Here is a 27,115-nt window from a genome sequence, read left to right on the forward strand (position 1 = left end):
CTCCCAGCATGCCCGGACAGCCAACGGCTGTCCGGGCATGCTGGGAGTTGTAGTTTTGCAATTGCTGGAGGTCCACAGTTTGGAGATCACTGTTCGTCCAGGCATGCTGGAAGTTGTAGTTTTGCAACATCTGAAGGTCCACAGTTTGGAGACCACTGTTCGTCTGGGCATGCTGGGAGTTGTAGTTTTGCAATTGCTGGAGGTCCACAGTTTGGAGACCACTGTTCGTCTGGGCATGCTGGGAGTTGTAGTTTTGCCACATCTGGAAGTCCACAGTTTGGAGACCACTGTTCATCCGGGGATGCTGGGAGTTGTAGTTTTGTAACATCTGGAGGTCCACAGTTTGGAGACCACTGTTCGTCAAGGCATGCTGGGAGTTGTAGTTTTGCAACATCTGAAGGTCCACAGTTTGGAGACCACTGTTCGTCTGGGCATGCTGGGAGTTGTAGTTTTGCAACATCTGGAGGTCCACAGTTTGGAGACCACTGTTCATCCGGGGATGCTGGGAGTTGTAGTTTTGTAACATTTGAAGGTCCACAGTTTGGAGACCACTGTTCCACATGTAGGAGAACCAGTAAACAAAGTAATCTCTGCTGCACACATAGGTGTATGTGTAGTGTGCACTCCATCATCTGGAGAGGGACACCCCAGCTGGCCCCCGGTCCTGAGCCTGCTGTGTATTCCCCAGCAGGGAGGGGAGGGGAGATCAGGAGGTCCAATGACGGTTCTGCCTCTCCTGGCAGCGTCCCCTCCCCATGCAGCCTGTGAGTGCTCGGGAGGGACCAGCTGCAGCAGCACAGCCCGGGACTGAGCACTGACACCCGGCAGGACCCTGCACCCAGCTCTCCCTCCAGGTAAGTCACCCACATGTGCCCCCAACACCGGGAGCCCCACTCAGCACTAGACACGACTGCCAACTTCTACTGCATGACAAAAGTGCCAGCTGCAAACTCGTGTGTCCTGTGCCAGCGTCTGCCATCACCTCTGTAGTCACCCCCGGGGCTGACTGACTAACCTACCTGTTACCATTATCCAGACAGTATACGGGCGTGTCTGTGATGGAGAGGAGAGGGATACATGGCAGGTGTGCACAGATGAGTTTGTCACTTAGTGCAGATCATGATGGCTTCCAATCAGACTGCAGACGAACTACTACAAGTCAGGGCACAGAAGGCACCAGGCAATGGCTACCTCAGCTCTGCTACATGTGTGTACTGTATATGATAGTTCTGTTCTAGTATATATGATAGCTGTGTGTACTGTATATGATAGTTCTGTATACTATATATGATAGCTGTGTGTACTGTATATGATAGTTCTGTATACTATATATGATAGCTGTGTGTACTGTATATGATAGTTCTGTATACTATATATGATAGCTGTGTGTACTGTATATGATAGTTCTGTATACTATATATGATAGCTGTGTGTACTGTATATGATAGTTCTGTATACTATATATGATAGCTGTGTGTACTGTATATGATAGTTCTGTATACTAGTATATATGATAGCTGTGTGTACTGTATATTATAGTTCTGTATACTATATATGATAGCTGTGTGTACTGTATATGATAGTTCTGTATACTAGTATATATGATAGCTGTGTGTACTGTATATGATAGTTCTGTATACTATATATGATAGCTGTGTGTACTGTATATGATAGTTCTGTATACTATATATGAAAGCTGTGTGTACTGTATATGATAGTTCTGTATACTATATATGAAAGCTGTGTGTACTGTATATGATAGTTCTGTATACTATATATGATAGCTGTGTGTACTGTATATGATAGCTGTGTGTAATGTATATGATAGCTGTGTATACTATATATGATAGTTCTGTATACTATGTATGATAGCTGTGTGTACTGTATATGATAGTTCTGTATACTAGTATATATGATAGCTGTGTGTACTGTATATGATAGTTCTGCATACTAGTATATATGATAGCTGTGTGTACTCTATATGATAGCTGTGTATACTATATATGATAGCTGTGTGTACTGTATATGATAGTTCTGTATACTATATATGATAGCTGTGTGTACTGTATATGATAGTTCTATATACTATATATGATAGCTGTGTGTACTGTATATGATAGTTCTGTATACTATATATGATAGCTGTGTATACTATATATTATAGCTGTGTGTACTGTATATGATAGTTCTGTATACTATATATGATAGCTGTGTGTACTGTATATGATAGTTCTGTATACTATATATGATAGCTGTGTGTACTGTATATGGTAGTTCTGTATAGTATATATGATAGCTGTGTGTACTGTATATGATAGTTCTGTATACTAGTATATATGATAGCTGTGTGTACTGTATATGATAGTTCTGTATAGTATATATGATAGCTGTGTGTACTGTATATGATAGTTCTGTATACTATATAGGATAGCTGTGTGTACTGTATATGATAGTTCTGTATACTATATATTATAGCTGTGTGTACTGTATATGATAGCTGTGTATACTATATATGATAGCTGTGTGTACTGTATATTATAGCTGTGTATACTGTATATTATAGCTGTGTATACTGTATATTATAGCTGTGTATACTGTATATTATAGCTGTGTATGGAATGGGAGTCTATGACGGATATACACTCAGATCTGTCAGGAAAGTTTCAGTATTTTTCCAGAATGAAAATGATCATAAGTGATGTAATGTTTCCACTGCTCTACAGAAGTTTGTTGTGATCTATCTATATCTATATCATATCTATCTATCTATCTATCTATCTTATATCTATCTATCTCATATCTATCTATCTATCTATCTATCTATCTGTCTGTCTCATATCTATCTATCTATCTATCTACCTATCTATCTCTATCTATCTATCTATCTGTCTGTCTATCTTCTATCTATCTCATATCTATCTATCTATCTCATATCTATCTATCTATCTATCCCGCTATCTCATATCTATCTATCCAGCTATCTATCTCATATCTATCTATCTCATCTATATCTATCTATCTATCTATCTCATATCTATCTATCTATCTATCTCATCTATATCTATCTATCTATCTATCTGTCTGTCTGTCTCATATCTATCTATCTATCTATCTATCTATCTACCTATCTATCTATCTCTATCTATCTATCTGTCTGTCTATCTTCTATCTATCTCATATCTATCTATCTATCTCATATCTATCTATCTATCTATCCTGCTATCTCATATCTATCTATCCAGCTATCTATCTCATATCTATCTATCTATCTATCTATCTATCTATCTATCTATCTATCTATCTAATCTATATCTATCTATCTATCTCATATCTATCTCTCTATCTATCTCATATCTATCTATCTCATATCTATCTATCTATCTATCTATCTCATATCTATCTATCTATCTATCTATCCCACTATCTCATATCTATCTATCCAGCTATCTATCTCATATCTATCTCATATCTATCTATCTCATATCTATCTATCTATCTATCTATCTATCTATCTCTCTATCTATCTATCTATCTATCTATCTATCTATCTATCTATCTATCTATCCCGCTATCTCATATCTATCTATCCAGCTATCTATCTCATATCTATCTATCTATCTATCTATCTATCTATCTATCTATCTAATCTATATATATCTATCTATCTATCTATCTCATATCTATCTCTCTATCTATCTCATATCTATCTATCTCATATCTATCTATCTATCTATCTATCTATCTATCTATCTATATATCTCATATCTATCTCTCTATCTATCTCATATCTATCTATCTCATATCTATCTATCTATCTATCTATCTCATATCTATCTATCTATCTATCTATCTATCTCATATCTATCTATCTATCTATTGCACACTTCCTAGTATACGCAGTGCACTGGTGATATTGTGGATTTTGTTACTTATGGAGCCCCCCCCCCATGTCTCAGCTTTCTTGACCTATGGCTGATTCTTCAGTAGAGTTTGGCTTCAGTGTGTTTATCCAGCATAGTTATATGGGTGTATGCCTATAGTTTATTATGGCACATGTGGCTATTATATGGTGCGTTGCAGATTCGGTGCTATTGGTGTCTGTTGTATGAAGGGTCCGGAGTGCTAGTGCCATCATTTAATTTTTTCTGCTTCCATGATGGAACAAAACAATGGAATTGATGAAGCAGGTGACAACCTATAGTGTCATTGAAAATGCCCTTACTGGCAAGACTACCGCCACTTTTCCCAATTGTCCTAAAATAACTGATCGGGTAACTTCCCCATTGATGGTTGGCATTTGCATTGGCACTTCTCAACATGGTAGGGTGCCCTGACATTGGCACCCTGGTGTAAGGGATTTGTTTCCCAACCAGGGTGCCTCCAGTTGTTGCAAAACTACAACTCCCAGCATGCCTGGACAGCCGAAGGCTGTCCAGGCATGCTGGGAGTTGTAGTTTTGCAACAGCTAGAAGCTCACTGGTTGGGAAACAAATTCAGCTCTGCTACATCTCTTTCTATGACTAGGGCATTTTTCTTGTGCACTTTCACCCTTTTTTGCACTATCCGTTTGCGCAATTTTACAAAGTGAAGTGTGCAACTTATTGGGGGAGGAATTTACCATCCGGGCAGATTTTAGCGCAGTCCTGATTTTTGCGCAGTCCGAAACCTACGTGCGATTTTCCCAGTTGCTGCTCAAAATGTATCACCTTGCTCACGTCACGTCATAAATTTACGCAAATCACTGGAAGCCCTTGGATAGTGCAAAAAAAGGGGAGAAAAGCTATCACGCGCGTTCCTATGCCATCTAGTGACATTTTGCGCAAATATTTGCACCCCAACCTGCTAACCGCACCCTATGGAAGCGCCCAACAAGAAAATTGAGGGTGCCAGTGCAGATTATATAAATATTGCGCAAAGTGAGATGATAATTTCAGCGCAGAGGAATGCGTGAAATAAAAAAACACTGCAGACATCTTCCAGTGCGTTTTTCAGAGCCACACGCTCACGCACCAGGTTTCGCATTGCGCCAAAATCTGCGCTAACGAACAATTACCCCATGAATTTTCCCTGCTAAAGGATACCGTGGCGGAATCCAAAAGACCCCATTCTAAATGATTGGAATCCCCTGGTGGTCGCCGGTTTCCGTCATGCGATGGATCCGTTGCAGCGTTGCGGTTTTCATTTCCTGCGTAAACCACAAAGATTGGTGTGAACAGAGTCTAAAACACTTTTGTGGAAATTGCATTATGGTGTTTCCATTTACTTGTTTTGCTTTCCATTTGTCGATCGGTTTTGACCACACATGTATTATACATGTCTGCCCGGCAGAGCTGAGTTTGTCGTTTGACTCTTCAGGGCCGCAGGGTTTTGGTATCACTTTCGGAGTCCAGATGGTGCGGTCGATTTACCTGCAGGTCTATGTAATTCCTCAAATGGCGTAGAATGAAATCCCCTGGTGCTGTGCCAAGTGACAAACTCGGCTCCACTACATCTAATTTACCTGCAGGTCTATGTAATTCCTCAAATGGCGTATTGTGAAATCACCTGGTGCGGTGCCAAGTGACAAACTCGGCTCCACTACATCTAATTTACCTGCAGGTCTATGTAATTCCTCAAATGGCGTATAGTGAAATCACCTGGTGTTGTGCCAAGTGACAAACTTGGCACCACTACATCTAATATACCTGCAGGTCTATGTAATTCCTCAAATGGCGTATAGTGAAATCACCTGGTGCTGTGCCAAGTGACAAACTCGGCTCCACTACATCTAATTTTCCTGCAGGTCTATGTAATTCCTCAAATGGCGTATTGTGAAATCACCCGGTGCTGGGCCAAGTGACAAACTCGGCTCCACTACATCTAATTTACCTGCAGGTCTATGTAATTCCTCAAATGGCGTATAGTGAAATCACCTGGTGCTGTGCCAAGTGACAAACTCGGCACCACTACATCTAATATACCTGCAGGTCTATGTAATTCCTCAAATGGCGTAGAATGAAATAACCTGGTGCTTTGCCAAGTGACAAACTCGGCTCCACTACATCTAATATACCTGCAGGTCTATGTAATTCCTCAAATGGCGTATAGTGAAATCACCTGGTGTTGTGCCAAGTGACAAACTCGGCTCCACTACATCTAATTTACCTGCAGGTCTATGTAATTCCTCAAATGGTGTATTGTGAAATCACCTGGTGCGGTGCCAAGTGACAAACTCGGCTCCACTACATCTAATTTACCTGCAGGTCTATGTAATTCCTCAAATGATGTAGAGTGAAATCACCTGGTGCTGTACCAAGTGACAAACTCGGCACCACTACATCTAATTTACCTGCAGGTCTATGTAATTCCTCAAATGGCGTAGAGTGAAATCACCTGGTGCTGTGCCAAGTGACAAACTCGGCTCCACTACATCTAATATACCTGCAGGTCTATGTAATTCCTCAAATGGCGGAGAGTGAAATCACCTGGTGCTGTGCCAAGTGACAAACTCGGCTCCACTACATCTAATATACCTGCAGGTCTATGTAATTCCTCAAATGGCGTATTGTGAAATCACCTGGTGCTGTGCCAAGTGACAAACTCGGCTCCACTTCATCTAGAATTTTAGTTTAAAACCTGGTATTATATCTATCGAATGCACCTCTTAAAATACAAATGCTAGGAATCCTGGGTAATCATATGCAAATGTTCTCGATTTTAGCTGAAAGCAATCAGATAGGAAAATTCGTCCGCAGATGCCAGATGGTTCAATGAACATTATAGGCTGCGGTGGGGTGAATGGTCGGCAGAGAGTTTTATTGTGTTTCTTTTTTGTTACTTTTACTAAATAAAACTGATACAATAAGAATAATATATAAGTAATGATATAAAATAACAGCAATGCATTTCTGTGTGTCTGTGTTTTTCCATACTGTGGCTCTCCAGCTGTTGCAAAACTACACCTCCCATCATCAAGGCCAAGGCTGTCCGGGCATGCTGGGAGTTGTAGTTTTGCAACAGCTCGAGAACCACAGGTCACAGTAAACTTCTTATATATAGGATAATGTGAATTATCCTGGGAATTACAAGAATATTGCTGTATAAAAAGCTCAAGGTTGCAACTGCTGCAGAACATCTTGAGGAACAAGGACATTATGGAGCAGAGATGTGATGATTCTCAGAACCTCTTTATTTTGTTACAGGATTATCCCACCATATATCATATATTGACTTTAGGATGGTTCCAGAACTCAAGAACTAGTATCTAGAACAGTGTTTTCCAAAAAGTGTGCCTCCAGCTGTTGCAAAACTACAACTTCCAGCATGCCCGGACAGCCTTTGGCTGTCCGGGCATGCTGGGAGTTGTAGTTTTGCAACAGCTGGAGGCACACTCTTTGGAAAACACTGATCTAGTATGTATAGTATCTGAATATTTTAAGCTGCATTTTTGTCTTTGTTTTATTTTTTCCATTGCAGTAGGTTTAGTTTTGCCGCATGTGTACATAAAATAAAGCCTATATGTTTGTACATAATATATATATATATATATATATATATATATATATATATATCAATAATTTTTTTTTTTTTAAATAACAAGTTAATAGGAAAAAACACACAGCAGCATCTGTTAACTTATATGTTTTCCTTTAAAAAAAAGTATACATTGAAAAGAAACAAAAACATGATGTGAACACACCCATCGTACACATGTATACAACAGTCCAAAGGAATTTTTCTATTGACACATCTCAATTTTATCTTTATACACTTTACATTCTGATGTCAGAACGTGATGATTATACAAAAAAGCAGCTTTTTATTTTTGTACATAGTTCAGTGTATCTTGTTGCTTCATTCCTGTTGCTTCTTTGTATCTTGTTGCCTTATTCCTGTTTACATTATTGTTTCTTGTTGCTTCATTCCTGTTTACCTCTTTGTATCTTGTTGCTTTTTTCCTGTTCATTTCTTTGTATTTTGTTGCTACATTCCCGTTTACTCCTTTGTATCTTGTTCCCTCATTCCTGTTTTATTTGTTGTATCTTGTTGCTTCATTCCTTTTTACTTCTTTGTATCTTGTTGCCTCATTCCTGTTTACTTTATTGTATCTTATTGCTTTATTCCTTTTTACTTCTTTGTATCTTGTTTCATCTTTCCTGTTTACTTTATTGTATCTTGTTGCTTTATTCCTTTTTACTTCTTTGTATCTTGTTTCCTCTTTCCTGTTTACATTATTGTTTCTTGTTGATTCATTCCTGTTTACTACTTTGTATCTTGTTGCTTCATTCCTGTTTACTCCTTTGTATCTTGTTGCCTTATTCCTGTTTACTCCTTTGTATCTTGTTCCCTCATTCCTGTTTACTTTATTGTATCATGTTGCTTCATTCCTTTTTACTTCTTTGTATCTTGTTGCTTCATTCCTATTTACTTTATTGCATCTTGTAGACTTACAAAAAAGCCTGTCTTCTGCAATGAGTTGGCTGGGGCAGCAAGCTGGGGAGTGAACTCTACCAGCTAAATCTAATGATTGAAGGGGGTCTCAGCACTGAGACCGCGACCCATCAAAACTTTTGACATGTCCATGACAGTTATGCTTTGAGAATTATTTCATTCACTGAAATGTAGTGCTCCCCATCTCTTCTTAATTGGTTGCAGTGTGTATTTTACTGATCGATGCTCCAGCTGCTGCAGAACATTATCAAGCAGTTTGGCAGCAGCTCTGAAGTATATTGTTCCCCTTACAATACATTACAAGAATATTAGGAGTCACTTTGGAGTTCTGGGATTTGTATAAGTGCTCTCAGCTTTCTGCTGTGGAATCGTTCTTATGCTCATGGAATTCCCTTGTGATTTATATTCTTGTAATTTACTACAGAGAGGAATGTTACTGTGTAGTATTTTATAAAGGCATTCAGTGGCATTCTTACTACTTGGTTGGACCACAGCTATGGGCGGTATAGCGGCTCCCCAAGAAACTAATTATCTCTCTATCTATCTATCTATCTATGCAAGGCAAAAATCCAGCAGCACACCCAAAGGTCATTCGGTGAAACACAGCAGTGCTTTATTGACCCACGTTCACAAACACGACGTTTTAACGGTATCACACCGTCTTTATCAAGAATGATACCGTCGAAATGTCCTGTTTGTGAACATGGGTCAATAAAGCACTGCTGTGTTTCACCGAATGACCTTTGGGTGTGCTGCTGGATTTTTGCCTTGCTTGGAATCTGTTCACAGTCTGGGACTGGGACTGCGTTTTCCACTTGCATCCAGCTCCCTGCTGATATTCACACTTGGGTTGTGCTGCCTATCCTTTAGTTTTGTATCTATCTATCTATCTATCTATCTATCAATCATCTATCTGTCTCTGTATCTATCTCATATATATCTATCTCATATCTATCTATCTATCTATCTATCTATCTATCTCATATCTATCTATCTATCTCATATCTATCTATCTCATATCTATCTATCTTTCTAACTCATATCTATCTCATATCTATCTATCTATCTATCTATCTCATATCTATCTTTCTATCTATCTATCTATCTAACTCATATCTATCTCATATCTATCTCATATCTATCTATCTATCTATCTATCTATCTATCTATATCATATCTATCTATCTATCTCATATCTATCTATCTATCTCATATCTATCTATCTATCTCATATCTATCTATCTATCTCATATCTATCTATCTCATATCTATCTATCGCATATCTATCTATCTCATATCTATCTATCTCATATCTATCTATCTATCTATCTATCTCATATCTATCTATTTATCTATCTATCTATCTATCTCATATCTATCTATCTATCTCATATCTATCTATCTCATATCTATCTATCTCATATCTATCTATCGCATATCTATCTATCTCATATCTATCTATCTATCTATCTCATATCTATCTATTTATCTATCTATCTATCTATCTCATATCTATCTATCTCATATCTATCTATCTATCTATCTATCTATCTATCTATCTATCTATCTCATATCTGTCTATCTATCTATCTGTCTGTCTGTCTATCTATCTATCTATCTCATATCTATCTATCTCATATCTATCTATCTATCTATCTATCTATTTATCTATCTATCCACCTCACAAAAGGCTTTGAAAAGGGGAGTGGAGTAGTCTTGTGCTAGGATAAGACCAAGTTCACACATTGCAGTTTCGTTGCAGTACGGCATTGTTTTTCTTGCGACCATGCAGTACTGCAATACAACAGCAATGTGTGAATGCAGCCTGTAAAAGAGGGCTCCCATTAGTGCACCGCTCTGGTCTTTCTTTACAGGATCTAAAGCCGCAGATTTGAAGCTGTGTTCAGTCATTTAGTTCACATAGAAATCTGCAGCATCAAATCCTCAGCACTTTATATGCGCAGGATACTGTACGTGCGAAAAGTGTTAAATGTAGCAAAGTCTTAAGTAGCCTAATAGATTATGGAAAAGGTGGGAACCCTCAATAAACAGGTTAATATACAGTAATAGTTATCCATGCCCGGTGCCTATGGTGCCCACCTGGCAGTTCTTATAGATGTAGGATTTTTGGTTAATGCCTGTAGTAGATATTCGCCCTTCATTCTTCTATTTCTTGGTGTTTGGACGATAAGCAGAGCCCGCAGTGTTCTGTGCTGTTCTCTAATTCCCCTAAGGAACTGTGGGAAGTAGCAGAGTAGATTATGTACTGATTGTTATTCAATGATGGTTCCTGGGAACTTGTTGTGCTGTATACTGCTATGTCAGAGTTCACACTCGCCAATATAGTGCAGTTATTAGCACACGTGCACGGCAGCTAGAAGTAGCTACAGTAAGGTCAGCGCTACTGCGGAATGAAATGACGGGATATACCTGGAATATGTTGTTTGTATGTGCTACAGCAGTGCTCACCAAACTGCGGACCTCCAGCTGTTGCAAAACTACAACTCCCAGCATGCCCGGACAGCCGTTGGCTGTCCGGGCATGCTGGGAGTTGTAGTTTTGCAACAGCTGGAGGACCGCAGTTTGGAGAACGCCACCCTACAGCTATGGGAATGGGGACTGACATTACAATATGTCAAAGATAATAGTAATTAGGGATCGACCGATATCGATTATTTTACGGCCGATACCGATAATCTGTGACCTTTCAGGCCGATAGCCGATAACTTATACCGATATCGGCTATTTCCCCGCGACACCCCCCTCCCACCCCAGAAGCCGCTGCAGATCAATGATTTAAATCGGGCGCTTTAAATCAATGAACTGTAGCGACTTTTCCGGGGCCAGAGACCGCCGCCGCCGCCCGCTTCTCTCCCCCTGCCTGTCCTGGGGTCCTCCCTAGTCCAACCACCACCACCGCTGCCCCATTGCCTCCCCCATTACCGTTTTTATAATTAACTGTTCCTGGGGCCCGGGGTCTACGCTACTTCTGGCTCCGGCGGCGTCCTGCGCTGTCACTGTGCGCACTGATGGTGACGTCGCGTTGAGGACGTCACTTTTCATTGTGCTGCACAGCGCAGCGCGCAGGACACCGCAGACGTCGCAGGAGCCAGAAGTAGCACGGACCCCGGGCCCCGGGAACAAGTAAGTATAAAACCGGGGATGGGGGAGGCAATGGGGCGGCGGCGGTGGTCTCGAGGAGGGGAGGGGAGGTGGGGGTCGGGGCGGGGCATTATCGGCAAGGTAATTGTCGATACCGATAATGTCCAAAATCATGAATATCGGCCGATAATATTGGCCAAACCGATAATTGGTCAATCCCTTATAGTAATCAAATAATAAGAATAAACATTTTGTAACTCAATTCTTCTTCAATTTAAACCATAACAAACAAGGCAGCCATCTTTATTGGAAGGCTTCATTGGCCAATATAGTTAGCAATGGGGGATTTCTGCTTTCTGGACAGTCCCTACCTGTTGTGGCGTACAGCCATTAGAAGCATACCACGCAAGTGTTATGGGGTCCCCGGGGCTAGGCTGCGGTTGTATAGTATAACTCTATGGCTCCCTCGGAATGGATTATGTGCGCCGATTGCAAGCTTCCCCATTGTTCCCGCACCTCTGGAACAGCATTGGCCAGTGTGCCATCTTTTTGCTAGCGGGAACCCTGATTCCTATGTACATCCTTGTCTACCTGTAAGTAAGGTTCCTTAAATGGGCACTATGGATATGTTATAAAGCATGCAAAAACAATAGGTTTTTCAATTGCTTTCATCAGAAAAAGCCAGTCAATAAAGTGGCCACTAGGAGTCCCTCCTGCCTCCTGGGACCCATACCAGTCCTGCAGTGTCCAGTGGTCATGGACATCATGAGTGATTGACAGAGCTGCAGGCAGGTCCAGAGCTGCTGTGTTTGCTCCTGTCCCTCTGAGAGTCAGAGCAGAGTGAGGGAGGGGGAGGAGTCATCACAGTGAGGAGAAGAGAGGGACACGCCCCATGTCTATGCATGAACATAAACCTCATTGAGCAATAATGGCAGGTAAATAAAGGTAATTCTGAGAGAAATATAGGTCGTAGACACGAGGGGGGGAACCTGACAGGTACGCTTTAAAAGAAGACCTCCAGCAATCAGCTGTAATCTGTGGGGAAACATGGCAGGCACAATGCCGTTTACATCAATGGGTCATCTTTGTAATGCAGGACAAAAGATTTTTTACCCACAAATGATCATTTAGAAAGAAGATTCTCAGAACGTTACCAGGATATTCCCTCATAGATTGTTTCTTCTTGGCCCATTGTCATGGATCATGTATGGCCAATCTGAACTGAACTGTAAGGGCCAATATGGACCACAGTATAGGTCTATGTTTCCCAACCAGGGTGCCTCCAGCTGTTGCAAAACTACAACTCCCAGCACGCCCGGACAGTCTTTGGCTGTCCAGGCGTGCTGGGAGTTGTAGTTTTGCAACAGCTGGAGGCACCCTGGTTGGGAAACCCTGGTATAGGTGATCAGATGATTGATTGGTCATTCAACAGTTGTTCAACCATCAACCTACCTCTATTTCGTGTATGATCACTTGAGGACACAGCCTATTAACAGCTGGCAGTTTAAAGAATTCATACATTTCCAGGAGGAATAACAGAAGAACAGCCCCAAAATTATGCGCTACGAAAATTCTACAATTGTTATTTCATGTTGTATGCAAGTATTCACTAAAACATTTCTGGAGAGGCCACAAGTCCCCTTTAAAGTGTACCTGTCGTCAACAAAAACATTTGATCTAATGTAGATAATACCATTCTATGTATATTTGTAATATATATTGGTTAAAAAATTTGTATATTTTTGTCCCTGACGCTATTGTCTGTGTGTTTTTATGAAGAGTCCAAATACAGGAAGTGGGCGTGGACAAGCAGGGCTCTGTATCCCAGTGTTTTCCAACACTAGTGTACTGGGCAAGCTGGGAGTTGTAGTTTTGCAACAGCTGGAGGCACCCTGGTTGGGAAACATTGCTGTACACTGAGGCTCTATAAAATGCTCCCAGCTCACACATCAGGATAACTGACAAGCCAGGAGCCTGCACAGAGTCCTGCTTCTCCTACCCTCACTTCCTGTATTTGGACTCCTCACAGAGACACACAGGCAATAGCTGCAGGGACAGAATTTTTTCACCCAAAAATATACACCATTTTTTACCAATATATTACAAATATGCATATAATGTTATTATCTACATTTTATTAAAAAATTTTGTTGATGACAGGTGCACTTTAAGACTCGTATTAAAGGGGTTATCCAGGAAAAAACTTTTTTTTTATATGGCTCCAGAAAGTTAAACAGATTTGTAAATTACTTCTATTAAAAAATCTTAATTCTTTCCATACTTATGAGCTGCTGAAGTTGAGTTCTTTTCTGTCTAAGTGCTCTCTGATGACACCTGTCTCGGGAACTGTCCAGAGTAGAAGCAAATCCCCATAGCAAACCTATTCTACTCTGTGCAGTTCCCGAGACAAGCAGAGATGTCAGCAGAGAGCACTGTTGCTAGACAGAAAAGAACAACTCAACTTCAGTAGCTGATTATATCTATTGGAAGGATTAATATTTTTTAATAGAAGTAATTTATAAATCTGTTTAACTTTTTGGAGTTGATATATAAAAAAAAGTTTTTTTTCCTGGAATACCCTTTTAACCCGTTGAGTACCCATGACGTACCGGTACGTCATGAGTCCGCTCCCGTTCTACAACGCGGGGCCACGGCGTGGCCCCGCATCATAGCGAGTCGGGCCCGGCCTCTAACAACGGCCGGGACCCATGGCTAATAGCGTGCGGCACTTATCGCAGTGCCGCGCGCTATTGACCCTTTGGACGCGGCGTTCAAAGTTGAACGCCACGTCTAAAGTGAAAGTTAATCATTGCCGGTTAGCTCAGGGGACTGTTCGGTATGTCCACGGTGAAATCGCGACATCCTGAACAGCTGTGACTCAGCTTTAGGGTCCCTTACCTTGCCTCCTGGTGTCCGACCAGGCATGAGCAGTCAAGCGGCAGAATCATTGATCAATGGTTTCCAATGAGAAAACATTGATCAATGTAAAAGATCAGTGTGTGCAGTGTTATAGGTCCCTATGGGAGCTATAACACTGCAAAAAAAAAGTGGAAAAAAAGTGAATAAAGATCATTTAACCCCTTCCCTAATAAAAGTTTGAATCACCCCCCTTTTTCCATAAAAAAAAAAAACTAATAAAAATTAACATATATGGTATCGCCGCATGCGGAAATGTCTGACTTATAAAAATATATTGTTAATTAAACCGCACGGTCAATGGCGTATGCACTACAAAATTCCTAAGTCCAAAATAGTGTATTTTTGGTCACTTTTTATATCATGAAAAAATCAATAAGTCCTATGAATACAAAAATCATACTGCTAAAAACTTCAGATCACGGCGCAAAAAATGAGCCCTCATACTGCCCTGTACGCAGAAAAATAAAAAAATGATAGGGGTCAGAAGATGACAATTTTAAACGTATAAATTTTCCTGCATGTAGATATGATGTTTTCCAGAAGTACAACAAAATCAAACCTATATAAGTAGGGTATCATTTTAATCGTATGGACCTACAGAATAAAGAGAAGGTGTCATTTTTACCGAAAAATGTACTGTGTAGAAACGGAAGCCCCCAAAATTTACAAAATGGCGTTTTTTTTTCAATTTTGTCTTACAATAATTTTGTTTTCCGTTTCCCCTAAGATTTTTGGGTAAAATGACTGATGTCATTACAAAGTAGAATTGGTGGCGCAAAAAATAAGCCATAATATGGATTTTAGGTGCAAAATTGAAAGAGTTATGATTTAAGGTAAGGAGGAAAACACAAAAATGCAAAAACAGAAAACCCCCGGGTCCTTAAGGGGTTAATACCAAAAATAATGGCCTGGTGCTGAAGAAAGTGATACAATACATCATTATTAGAGATCCAGCTGTAGGTATAGGCTGGCCCCCTCTGTATGTGTACTGTAGACCGGCAGACGTCATCCCTTCACCAATATCATCAAGCATTATAAATAAAAGGAAATGAAATGATGACAATAAGAACTTGGTGCTGTAAAGGAGATATTGAACAGAGGTTTTACCGACCAGCCATGAAGCGGTTACATGTCCCCCCGAGTGGACAGCAGATTCTGTTTGCTGCCAGTTAGTGATGCAGGAGGAAAGGTTCATTTCGCAACGTTCCAATAAACAGGTCTCTCTTGCAAATGAGGCTCCAGGACAGAGCTGAGGATCCCATCTTATACACATTGGGTTCTCCTTGTTTAGATGGTTCTGCATGGTGTTTTAGTCATAAAGCTAAAAATTGGTTTATATATAGTTATAGAACGTCCGAGTGACCCTACAAGATCTGCTGCATATTTGATGCTGTCATTTAGTTTACATTAAAATCTGCAGCATCAAATTCGCGAGGGATACTGTATGAGTGGACGCACCTTTATGCAGAACTTTTGAAATCCTCATTATAAATGTTTTCAGTATCAAAGGGGTACTCCACTGGGAAACATTTTTTTTAATCAACTGGTGCCAGAAAGTTAAACAGATTTGTAAATTACTTCTATTTAAAAAATCTTAATCCTTCCAGTACTTATCAGCTGCTGTATGATCTACAGCAGCTTTTCCCTTTTAAATTTCCTTTCTGCCTGACCACAGTGCTCTCTGCTGACACCTCTGTCCATTTTAGGAACTGTCCAGAGTAGGAGCAAATCCCCATAGAAAATCTCTCCTGCTCCGGACAGTTCCTGACATGGGCAGGGTTGTCAGCAGAGAGCACTGTGGTCAGACAGAAAGGAAATTCAAAAAGAAAAGAACTTCCTCTGGAGCATAAAGCAGCTGATAAGTACTAGAAGGATTAAGATTTTTTAATAGAAGTCATTTACAAATCTGTTTAACTTTCAGACACCAGTTGATTTAAAAAGAAATGTTTTCTAGTGGAGTACCCCTTTAAATCGTTATACTACCTTGAGTCTTTTCCTGCCTCTGAGACACATATCCTGCATACTTGCCATCATTTATGTCAAAATAAATGTCAAAATTGGGGCATTTGAAGGGGACTGCTGAGACCCCTACTGATCCCAAGAACAGAGGTCCATTGTCCCCCGAGTGAATGAAGTGGCAGCGTTCTCTATGGGGCTTCCAAACATTGAGCACTGAGCTTGCAATATTTGCAATGGAAAATGAGTGGAGTGCTGGCCACTCCATTCATTCTGGGGACAACTGACCTCCGTTCTGGGGATCAGTGGGGTGCCCAACGGTCATTCCCCCAATTTGGGTTAGGTTTGCCTAAACTCCACCCATTTTGAGGACCTGTTTGTAGGTCTTGTTTCTGCAAAATTGGGACTTCTGGCAAGGTCGTCACCTGCCATAGCAAACCATAACTACCCCACAATTACCAAAAGTAAAGGAAGCCTCTCTCTATGCACACTCTTCACCCTTAGGTGCTGGTATTACTATTGATGGTGGCATGTAAAGGGTTAAATTACAGGGATCGGCTAATAATTTCATGGCATAAGCACCGCTATCAATGTGTCCACACCAACACGCATCTGCAGTACTGTGTACTACTTATACAGCATGGAGCGAGAAGAGGTTAAAGGGGTATTCCACTGGCCAGTGTTCGGAAGTATATGTCCCGAAGCTGTTTTTGCGCTGCGGGGGTCGTCCACGGCCCTCGTGACCATGCCTTCTCAATGCAAGTCTATGGGAGGGGTCGTGATGGCCGTCACGCCCCCTCCCATAGTCTTGCATTTAGGGTGTGTGGCCGTGATGTCACGAGGGGCGTGGACGACCCCCACAGAGCAAAAACAGCTTTCGGAATATTTACTTCCCAGTGCTGGCCAGTGGAGTACCCCTTTAACTTGAGTATTATAAGTTATGTAGAAACTTTTCTTTAAAGGGGTACTGCAGCCCTGAGACATCTTATCCCCTATCCAAAGGATAGGGGATAAGATGTCTCACCGTGGCCATCACGCCCCCTCCCATAGACTTTCATATCGGGGGGGTGACGTCACACGGGGGCGGAGTCGTGATGTCGCGGTTCTCTGACCCCGGGGTCGCCACCCAGCTGTTTGTGAGCTGGCACCGTGGCATGCAGCTCAAACAGGTGGGTGGTGAATACAAGATTGCGGGGCTCACCCACGGTGAGACATCTTATCCCCTATCCTTTGGATAGGGGATAAAATGTCTCAGGGCCGGAGTACCCCTTTAACTTTTCATGTGTCAGCAGATAGGATGACAGCTTCAATGTGACAGGTTTCATTTAAGAAAGAAATACCAATAGTACCAGAACTTTGGGGAATTGTTACCTTAGCAATTTTTTTTATCATGTTCGAAAATCTAGCTCCAATAACGGAGGTTCACTTAAAATATATAAGTCACATTCTGTATTTCTAGTGGGGTGTTTCCCAACCTGTGGTTCTCTAGTTGTTGCAAAACTACAAATCCCACCATGCCCAAAAAGTCTTTGGTTGTACAGGCTTGCTGCGAATTGTAGTTGGGAACTTCTCTATAACGTGTTATATTTTATGTTATGAATTGACAAGTGAACTTTAGAAGAAACATAATCTGTTCTGAAATGTGAGTAAAGCATCCACTATAACCAGAATAAAGAATTAAAGAGGCATTCTAAAGAAAAAAAGTGTTTGCCAATAAACTGGTGCCAGAAAGTTATACAGATTTGTAAATTACTTCTGTATAAAAATTTTAACCCTTTCAGTACTTATCAGCTGCTGTATGCTCCAGAGGAGTTGTGTTGCTCTTTCCAGTCTGACCACAGTACTATCTGCTGCCACCTCTGTCTATGTCAGGAACTGTCCAGAACAGAAGAAAATTTCCATAGCAAACCCCTCCTGCTCTGGACAGTTCCTGACACGGACAAAAGTGGCAGTAGCGAGCACTGTGGTCAGACTGAAAGGAACTACACAATTTCCTCTGGAACATACAGCAGCTGATAAGTACTGGAAGGATTACATTTTTTAAATAGAAGCAATTTACAAATCTGTATAACTTTCTGGCACCAGTTGATTTCCAAACATTTTTTTTTCTCCGGAGTACCCCATTAAAGGGGTTATCCAGGCAAAAACTTTTTTTTATATATATCAACTGGCTACAGAAAGTTAAACAGATTTGTAAATTACTTCTATTAAAAAATCTTAATCCTTTCAGTACTTATGAGCTGAAGTTGAGTTGTTCTTTTCTGTCTAAGTGCTCTCTGATGACACGTGTCACGGGAACTGTCCAGAGTAGAAGCAAATCCCCATAGCAAACCTCTTCTACTCTGTGCAGTTCCCAAGACAAGCAGAGATGTCAGCAGAGAGCACTGTTGCCAGACAGAAAAGAACAACTCAGCTTTAGCAGCTGATAATTATTGGAAGGATAAAGATTTTTTAATAGAAGTAATTTACAAATCTGTCTAACTTTCTGGAGCCAGTTGATATGTAAAAAAAAGTTTTTTTTCCTGGAATACCCCTTTAAGTCTTGAATTGAAACCACTTCTTTTTGTCCACGTCATGTTGCTTGTTTGTGTAGTTGGACAGATGTCATTGGAGGCTGTGAGCCCGTGAAATACATCAGCAGGGCCTGTGTCTCCTGGAATCAGTTTTGTCCTCTGCTGTCTGCAAATATTTGTTTTCTGGGGCTGATGTACGGCTCGCTGAGGGTGCAACTTGGGTATTGATCAGAACTGTGTGTAGAAAGCAATAAAGATCAAAATATCCAGACAAGACTTTGGCTAGCATGAGTTGCCGTGTAGTCTCAAAGAGCGTCCAGTAACTATTATGTAACCCTTTCTTATATAAACCCTAGTATAACACACAACGGCCAGATATGAAAAGGTAACAAAAGGAGTAAAAACATTATAAAGATGCCTGGTCTTGTGCACATACCAATAGATAAAGCAGAGATGACTTTGTCAACATAGATAAAATAAGCAATGTCCATTCAACAAACTTTTCAGAAATAAATAGTAACAGTGAATATAAGAAACTTTTGAAATATAGCAAATGTCATATATAAATTGCCACAGTTGAGCTAAATTTTTTTTAAAGGTAATCAATCTGTCATCAGTTTCACCTGTACGAACCTGTCGGTACAGAGAGGTAGTGCAGATGACACTGATGACATCGAAACTTACCTGGTCACGTTTCCTGCTCTGGTTCTCCCGCTATCTTCTTTGCAATCTTCCATTCCGGGGCGGACTTGGAGCATGGGCGGGGCTTTGTGATGTCACCGCTGCTGTTTCCTAGCAGCAGGACCCAGCAGAGAAGCAGGAGCGGCGACGTCAGAAGCTCTGCCCATGCTCCAAGTCGGCCCCTAAAGATACAGAAGAAGATAGTGGGAGAACCGGAGCACGGAACTGGATCAAGTAAGTATGGTTGTCATCAGTGTCACCTGCACTACCTGTCTGTACTGACAGGTCCATGCAGGTAAAACTGATAAAAGATTTCCTTTAAAGGGTAACTCTCATTTAAACTCATTTTTGCTATTGCACTCATTATGTTAAATAAGTATTTCTAATATACTTTGTTTAAAAAAAATTTAGTTTTTTATATGTGCTTAAAAAAGCTCAAGAACACATTTTACCCCATTTCATACACAGACTTTGGACCGAGGTCCAAACACAGAAAGTGCAGCCTGGAGGGGGTGTGTCCAGCCTCATCCAATCATAGCTCTTCTCACACTTAACTGCCATATGCTGTTGGTTATCCTGTGTTTGGGCTTCTGTCCAAAGTCTGGTTATAAGATGGAGGAAAATGTGCTCTTGAGCTTTTCTCAGCACAAATAAGACATAGAAAACTTTTTTTTTTAAACAAAGTATATTAGAAATATTTTTTATTTACCATGTGCAATAGCAAAAATGTTTTTAAGTAGAGTGACCATTTAAATATTGTTACGCCGAGCGCTCCGGGTCCCCGCTCCTCCCCGGAGCGCTCGCTTCACTCTCCCCGCGGCAGCGCTCCGGTCACGTCCTCTGACCCGGGGCGCTGCGATTCCGCTGCCAGCCGGGATGCGATTCGCGATGCGGGTAGCGCCCGCTCGCGATGCGCACCCCGGCTCCCCTACCTGACTCGCTCTCCGTCTGTTCTGTCCCGGCGCGCGCGGCCCCGCTCCCTAGGGCGCGCGCGCGCCGGGTCTCTGCGATTTAAAGGGCCACTGCGCCGCTGATTGGCGCAGTGGTTCCAATTAGTGTGTTCACCTGTGCACTTCCCTATATCACCTCACTTCCCCTGCACTCCCTTGCCGGATCTTGTTGCCTTAGTGCCAGTGAAAGCGTTCCTTGTGTGTTCCTTGCCTGTGTTTCCAGACCTTCTGCCGTTGCCCCTGACTACGATCCTTGCTGCCTGCCCCGACCTTCTGCTACGTCCGACCTTGCTTTTGCCTACTCCCTTGTACCGCGCCTATCTTCAGCAGCCAGAGAGGTGAGCCGTTGCTAGTGGATGCGACCTGGTCACTACCGCCGCAGCAAGACCATCCCGCTTTGCGGCGGGCTCTGGTGAAAACCAGTAGTGGCTTAGAACCGGTCCACTAGCACGGTCCACGCCAATCCCTCTCTGGCACAGAGGATCCACTACCTGCCAGCCGGCATCGTGACAGTAGATCCGGCCATGGATCCCGCTGAAGTTCCTCTGCCAGTTGTCGCTGACCTCACCACGGTGGTCGCCCAGCAGTCACAACAGATAGCGCAACAAGGCCAACAGCTGTCTCAACTGACCGTTATGCTACAACAGTTACTACCACAGCTTCAGCAGTCATCTCCTCCGCCAGCTCCTGCACCTCCTCCGCAGCGAGTGGCCGCTCCTGGGATACGCTTATCCTTGCCGGATAAATTTGATGGGGACTCTAAGTTTTGCCGTGGCTTTCTTTCCCAATGTTCCCTGCATCTGGAGATGATGTCGGACCTGTTTCCCACTGAAAGGTCTAAGGTGGCTTTCGTAGTCAGCCTTCTGTCCGGAAAAGCCCTGTCATGGGCCACACCGCTCTGGGACCGCAATGACCCCGTCACTGCCTCTGTACACTCCTTCTTCTCGGAAATCCGAAGTGTCTTTGAGGAACCTGCCCGAGCCTCTTCTGCTGAGACTGCCCTGTTGAACCTGGTCCAGGGTAATTCTTCCGTTGGCGAGTATGCCGTACAATTCCGTACTCTTGCTTCAGAATTGTCCTGGAATAATGAGGCCCTCTGCGCGACCTTCAAAAAAGGCCTATCCAGCAACATTAAAGATGTTCTGGCCGCACGAGAAATTCCTGCTAATCTACATGAACTTATTCACCTAGCCACTCGCATTGACATGCGTTTTTCCGAAAGGCGTCAGGAACTCCGCCAAGATATGGACTCTGTTCGCACGAGGCGTTTCTTCTCCTCGGCTCCTCTCTCCTCTGGTCCCCTGCAATCTGTTCCTGTGCCTCCCGCCGTGGAGGCTATGCAGGTCGACCGGTCTCGCCTGACACCTCAAGAGAGGACACGACGCCGTATGGAGAACCTCTGCCTGTACTGTGCTAGTACCGAACACTTCCTGAGAGATTGTCCTATCCGTCCTCCCCGCCTGGAAAGACGTACGCTGACTCCGCACAAAGGTGAGACAGTCCTTGATGTCTACTCTGCTTCTCCACGTCTTACTGTGCCTGTGCGGATGTCTGCCTCTGCCTTCTCCTTCTCTACAGTGGCCTTCCTGGACTCTGGATCTGCAGGAAATTTTATTTTGGCCTCTCTCGTCAACAGGTTCAACATCCCGGTGACCAGTCTCGCCAGACCCCTCTACATCAATTGTGTAAATAATGAAAGATTGGACTGTACCATACGTTTCCGCACGGAGCCCCTTCTTATGAGCATCGGATCTCATCATGAGAGGATTGAACTTTTGGTCCTCCCCAATTGCACCTCGGAAATTCTCCTTGGACTTCCCTGGCTTCAACTTCATTCCCCTACCCTGGATTGGTCCACTGGGGAGATCAAGAGTTGGGGGTCCTCTTGTTCCAAGAACTGTCTAAAACCGGTTCCCAGTAACCCTTGCCGTAACTCTGTGGTTCCTCCAGTAACCGGTCTCCCTAAGGCCTATATGGACTTCGCGGATGTTTTCTGCAAAAAACAAGCTGAGACTCTACCTCCTCACAGGCCTTATGATTGCCCTATCGACCTCCTCCCGGGCACTACTCCACCCCGGGGCAGAATTTATCCTCTCTCTGCCCCAGAGACTCTTGCCATGTCCGAATACGTCCAGGAGAATCTAAAAAAGGGCTTTATCCGTAAATCCTCCTCTCCTGCCGGAGCCGGATTTTTCTTTGTGTCCAAAAAAGATGGCTCCCTACGTCCTTGCATTGACTACCGCGGTCTTAATAAAATCACGGTTAAGAACCGCTACCCCTTACCCCTCATCTCTGAACTCTTTGATCGCCTCCAAGGTGCCCACATCTTCACTAAATTGGACTTAAGAGGCGCCTATAACCTCATCCGCATCAGAGAGGGGGACGAGTGGAAAACGGCATTTAACACCAGAGATGGACACTTTGAGTATCTGGTCATGCCCTTTGGACTGTGCAACGCCCCTGCCGTCTTCCAAGACTTTGTCAATGAAATTTTTCGTGATCTGTTATACTCCTGTGTTGTTGTATATCTGGACGATATCCTAATTTTTTCTGCCAATCTAGAAGAACACCGCCAGCATGTCCGTATGGTTCTTCAGAGACTTCGTGACAACCAACTCTATGCCAAAATTGAGAAATGTCTGTTTGAATGCCAATCTCTTCCTTTTCTAGGATATTTGGTCTCTGGCCAGGGACTACAGATGGATCCAGACAAACTCTCTGCCGTCTTAGATTGGCCACGCCCCTCCGGACTCCGTGCTATCCAACGCTTTTTGGGGTTCGCCAATTATTACAGGCAATTTATTCCACATTTTTCTACCATTGTGGCTCCTATCGTGGCTTTAACCAAAAAAAATGCTGATCCCAAGTCCTGGCCTCCTCAAGCAGAAGACGCCTTTAAACGACTCAAGTCTGCCTTTTCTTCGGCTCCCGTCCTCTCCAGACCTGACCCTTCCAAACCCTTCCTATTGGAGGTTGATGCCTCCTCAGTGGGAGCTGGAGCTGTTCTTCTACAAAAAAATTCTTCCGGGCATGCTGTCACTTGTGGTTTTTTCTCTAGGACCTTCTCTCCAGCGGAGAGGAACTACTCCATCGGGGATCGAGAGCTTCTAGCCATTAAATTAGCACTTGAGGAATGGAGGCATCTGCTGGAGGGATCAAGTTCTCCTGTTATTATCTACACCGACCACAAGAACCTCTCCTACCTCCAGTCTGCCCAACGGCTGAATCCTCGCCAGGCCCGGTGGTCTCTGTTCTTTGCCCGATTTAATTTTGAGATTCACTTTCGTCCTGCCGATAAGAACATTAGGGCCGATGCTCTCTCTCGTTCCTCGGATGCCTCAGAAGTTGAACTCTCTCCGCAACACATCATTCCACCTGACTGCCTGATCTCCACTTCTCCTGCCTCCATCAGGCAGACTCCTCCAGGAAAGACCTTTGTTTCTCCTCGCCAACGCCTCGGAATCCTCAAATGGGGTCACTCCTCCCATCTCGCAGGTCATGCGGGTATCAAGAAATCTGTGCAACTCATCTCCCGCTTCTATTGGTGGCCGACTCTGGAGACGGATGTTGTGGACTTTGTGCGAGCCTGCACTATCTGTGCCCGGGATAAGACTCCTCGCCAGAAGCCCGCTGGTTTTCTTCATCCTCTGCCTGTCCCCGAACAGCCTTGGTCTCTGATTGGTATGGATTTTATTACTGATTTACCCCCTTCCCGTGGCAACACTGTTATTTGGGTGGTCGTTGATCGATTCTCCAAAATGGCACATTTCATCCCTCTTCCTGGTCTTCCTTCTGCGCCTCAGTTGGCTAAACAATTTTTTGTACACATTTTTCGTCTTCACGGGTTGCCTACGCAGATTGTCTCGGATAGAGGCGTCCAATTCGTGTCTAAATTCTGGAGGGCTCTCTGTAAACAACTCAAGATTAAATTAAATTTTTCTTCTGCATATCATCCCCAGTCCAATGGACAAGTAGAAAGGATTAACCAGATCTTGGGTGATTATTTGCGACATTTTGTTTCCTCCCGCCAGGATGACTGGGCAGATCTCCTCCCATGGGCCGAATTCTCGTATAACTTCAGGGTCTCTGAGTCTTCCTCCAAATCCCCATTTTTCGTGGTGTACGGCCGTCACCCTCTTCCCCCCCTCCCTACTCCCTTGCCCTCTGGTCTGCCCGCTGTGGATGAAATTTCTCGTGACCTTTCCATCATATGGAGAGAGACCCAAAATTCTCTCTCACAGGCTTCATCACGCATGAAGAAGTTCGCGGATAAGAAAAGAAGAGCTCCCCCCGTTTTTTCCCCTGGAGACAAGGTATGGCTCTCCGCTAAATATGTCCGCTTCCGTGTCCCTAGCTACAAGTTGGGACCACGCTATCTTGGTCCTTTCAAAATTTTGTGTCAAATTAATCCTGTCTCTTATAAACTTCTTCTTCCTCCCTCTCTTCGTATCCCTAATGCCTTTCACGTCTCTCTTCTCAAACCACTCATCCTCAACCGTTTTTCTCCCAAATCTGTTCCTCCCACTCCTGTTTCTGGCTCCTCGGACATCTTCTCGGTCAAAGAAATTTTAGCTGCCAAAAAGGTCAGAGGGAAAAATTTTTTTTTAGTGGACTGGGAGGGTTGTGGTCCTGAAGAGAGATCCTGGGAACCTGAGGACAACATCCTAGACAAAAGTCTGCTCCTCAGGTTCTCAGGCTCTAAGAAGAGGGGGAGACCCAAGGGGGGGGGTACTGTTACGCCGAGCGCTCCGGGTCCCCGCTCCTCCCCGGAGCGCTCGCTTCACTCTCCCCGCGGCAGCGCTCCGGTCACGTCCTCTGACCCGGGGCGCTGCGATTCCGCTGCCAGCCGGGATGCGATTCGCGATGCGGGTAGCGCCCGCTCGCGATGCGCACCCCGGCTCCCCTACCTGACTCGCTCTCCGTCTGTTCTGTCCCGGCGCGCGCGGCCCCGCTCCCTAGGGCGCGCGCGCGCCGGGTCTCTGCGATTTAAAGGGCCACTGCGCCGCTGATTGGCGCAGTGGTTCCAATTAGTGTGTTCACCTGTGCACTTCCCTATATCACCTCACTTCCCCTGCACTCCCTTGCCGGATCTTGTTGCCTTAGTGCCAGTGAAAGCGTTCCTTGTGTGTTCCTTGCCTGTGTTTCCAGACCTTCTGCCGTTGCCCCTGACTACGATCCTTGCTGCCTGCCCCGACCTTCTGCTACGTCCGACCTTGCTTTTGCCTACTCCCTTGTACCGCGCCTATCTTCAGCAGCCAGAGAGGTGAGCCGTTGCTAGTGGATGCGACCTGGTCACTACCGCCGCAGCAAGACCATCCCGCTTTGCGGCGGGCTCTGGTGAAAACCAGTAGTGGCTTAGAACCGGTCCACTAGCACGGTCCACGCCAATCCCTCTCTGGCACAGAGGATCCACTACCTGCCAGCCGGCATCGTGACAAATATATCTGTCATTTGCAATATACATTGTTAAAAAATGTGTATATTTACAGTGGGGATCAAAAGTTTGGGCTCCCCAGGTAAAAATTTGTATTAATGTGCATAAAAAAGCCAAGGAAAGATGGAAAACTCTCCGAAAGGCATCAAATTACAGATTAGACATTCTTATAATATGTCAACAAAAGTTAGATTTTATTTCCATCATTTACACTTTCACAATAACAGAAAACAAAAAAATGGCGTCTGCAAAAGTTTGGGCACCCTGCAGAGTTAATATCTTGTACTGCCCCCTTTGGCAAGTATCACAGCTTGTAAATGCTTTTTGTAGCCAGCCAAGAGTCTTTCAGTTCTTGTTTGAGGTATCTTTGCCCATTCTTCCTTACAAAAGTCTTCCAGTTCTTTCAGATTTCTGGGCTGTCTGTCACGCACTGCTCTTTTATGGTCTATCCATAGATTTTCAATTATGTTGAGGTCAGGAGATTGTGAAAGCCATGGCAAAACCTTCAGTTTACGCCTCTTGATGTAATCCTCCGTGGATTTCGAGGTGTGTTTAGGATCATTATCCATTTGTAGAAGCCATCCTCTGTTTAACTTTTTCACATCAAGTTAGCATCCAAGTTGGCATCAAGTTAGCATCCAAAATTTGCTGAAATTGTATTGAATCCATTTTTCCTTCTACTCGTGAGATGTTCCCTGTGCCACTGGCTGCAATACAACCCCAAAGCATGATTGATCCACCCCCATGCTTAACAGTTGGATAAAGGTTCTTTTAATTAAATTCTGTTCCCCTTCTTCTCCAAACATACTTTTGCTCATTCCAGCCAAAAAGTTAAATTTTAACCTCATCAGTCAAAAGAACTTGTTTCCAAAATGCATCAGGCTTGTCTATATGTTCATTTGCAAAGTTCAAATGCAGATTTTTGTGGTGAGGACGTAGAAGAGGTTTTCTTCTGCTGACTCTTCCATGAAGACCATATTTGTACAAGTATCTCTTTATAGTGGAATAGTGTACCACAACTCCAGTGTCTGCCAGATCTTTCTGGAGGGATTGTGCAGTCAAACGTGGGTTTTGAATTGTTTTTCTCACAATCCTGCGAGCTGTTCTGTCTGATATTTTTCTTAGTCTTC

At 43.2% G+C, this 27,115-nt stretch overlaps 1 protein-coding gene across 4 annotated transcripts in view; it reads left to right on the top strand.

Moving 5' to 3' along the window:
* Positions 1-754: 754 nt before the first annotated feature.
* Positions 755-27,115, top strand: part of KCNS3 (potassium voltage-gated channel modifier subfamily S member 3) — a 137,590-nt gene continuing 111,229 nt past the window's right edge. The window contains exon 1 of one of the 4 annotated variants that reach the window (XM_056564251.1): positions 755-854. The gene's annotated coding sequence lies outside the window, so the exon portion shown is untranslated. Of the gene's footprint in view, positions 855-19,736; positions 19,836-27,115 lie in introns of those variants that run through there. The other 3 variants (XM_056564252.1, XM_056564253.1, XM_056564254.1) reach the window with 3 other exon arrangements.

Source organism: Hyla sarda, chromosome 3 (genome assembly GCF_029499605.1).
Source record: "Hyla sarda isolate aHylSar1 chromosome 3, aHylSar1.hap1, whole genome shotgun sequence".
NCBI lineage: Eukaryota > Metazoa > Chordata > Amphibia > Anura > Hylidae > Hyla > Hyla sarda.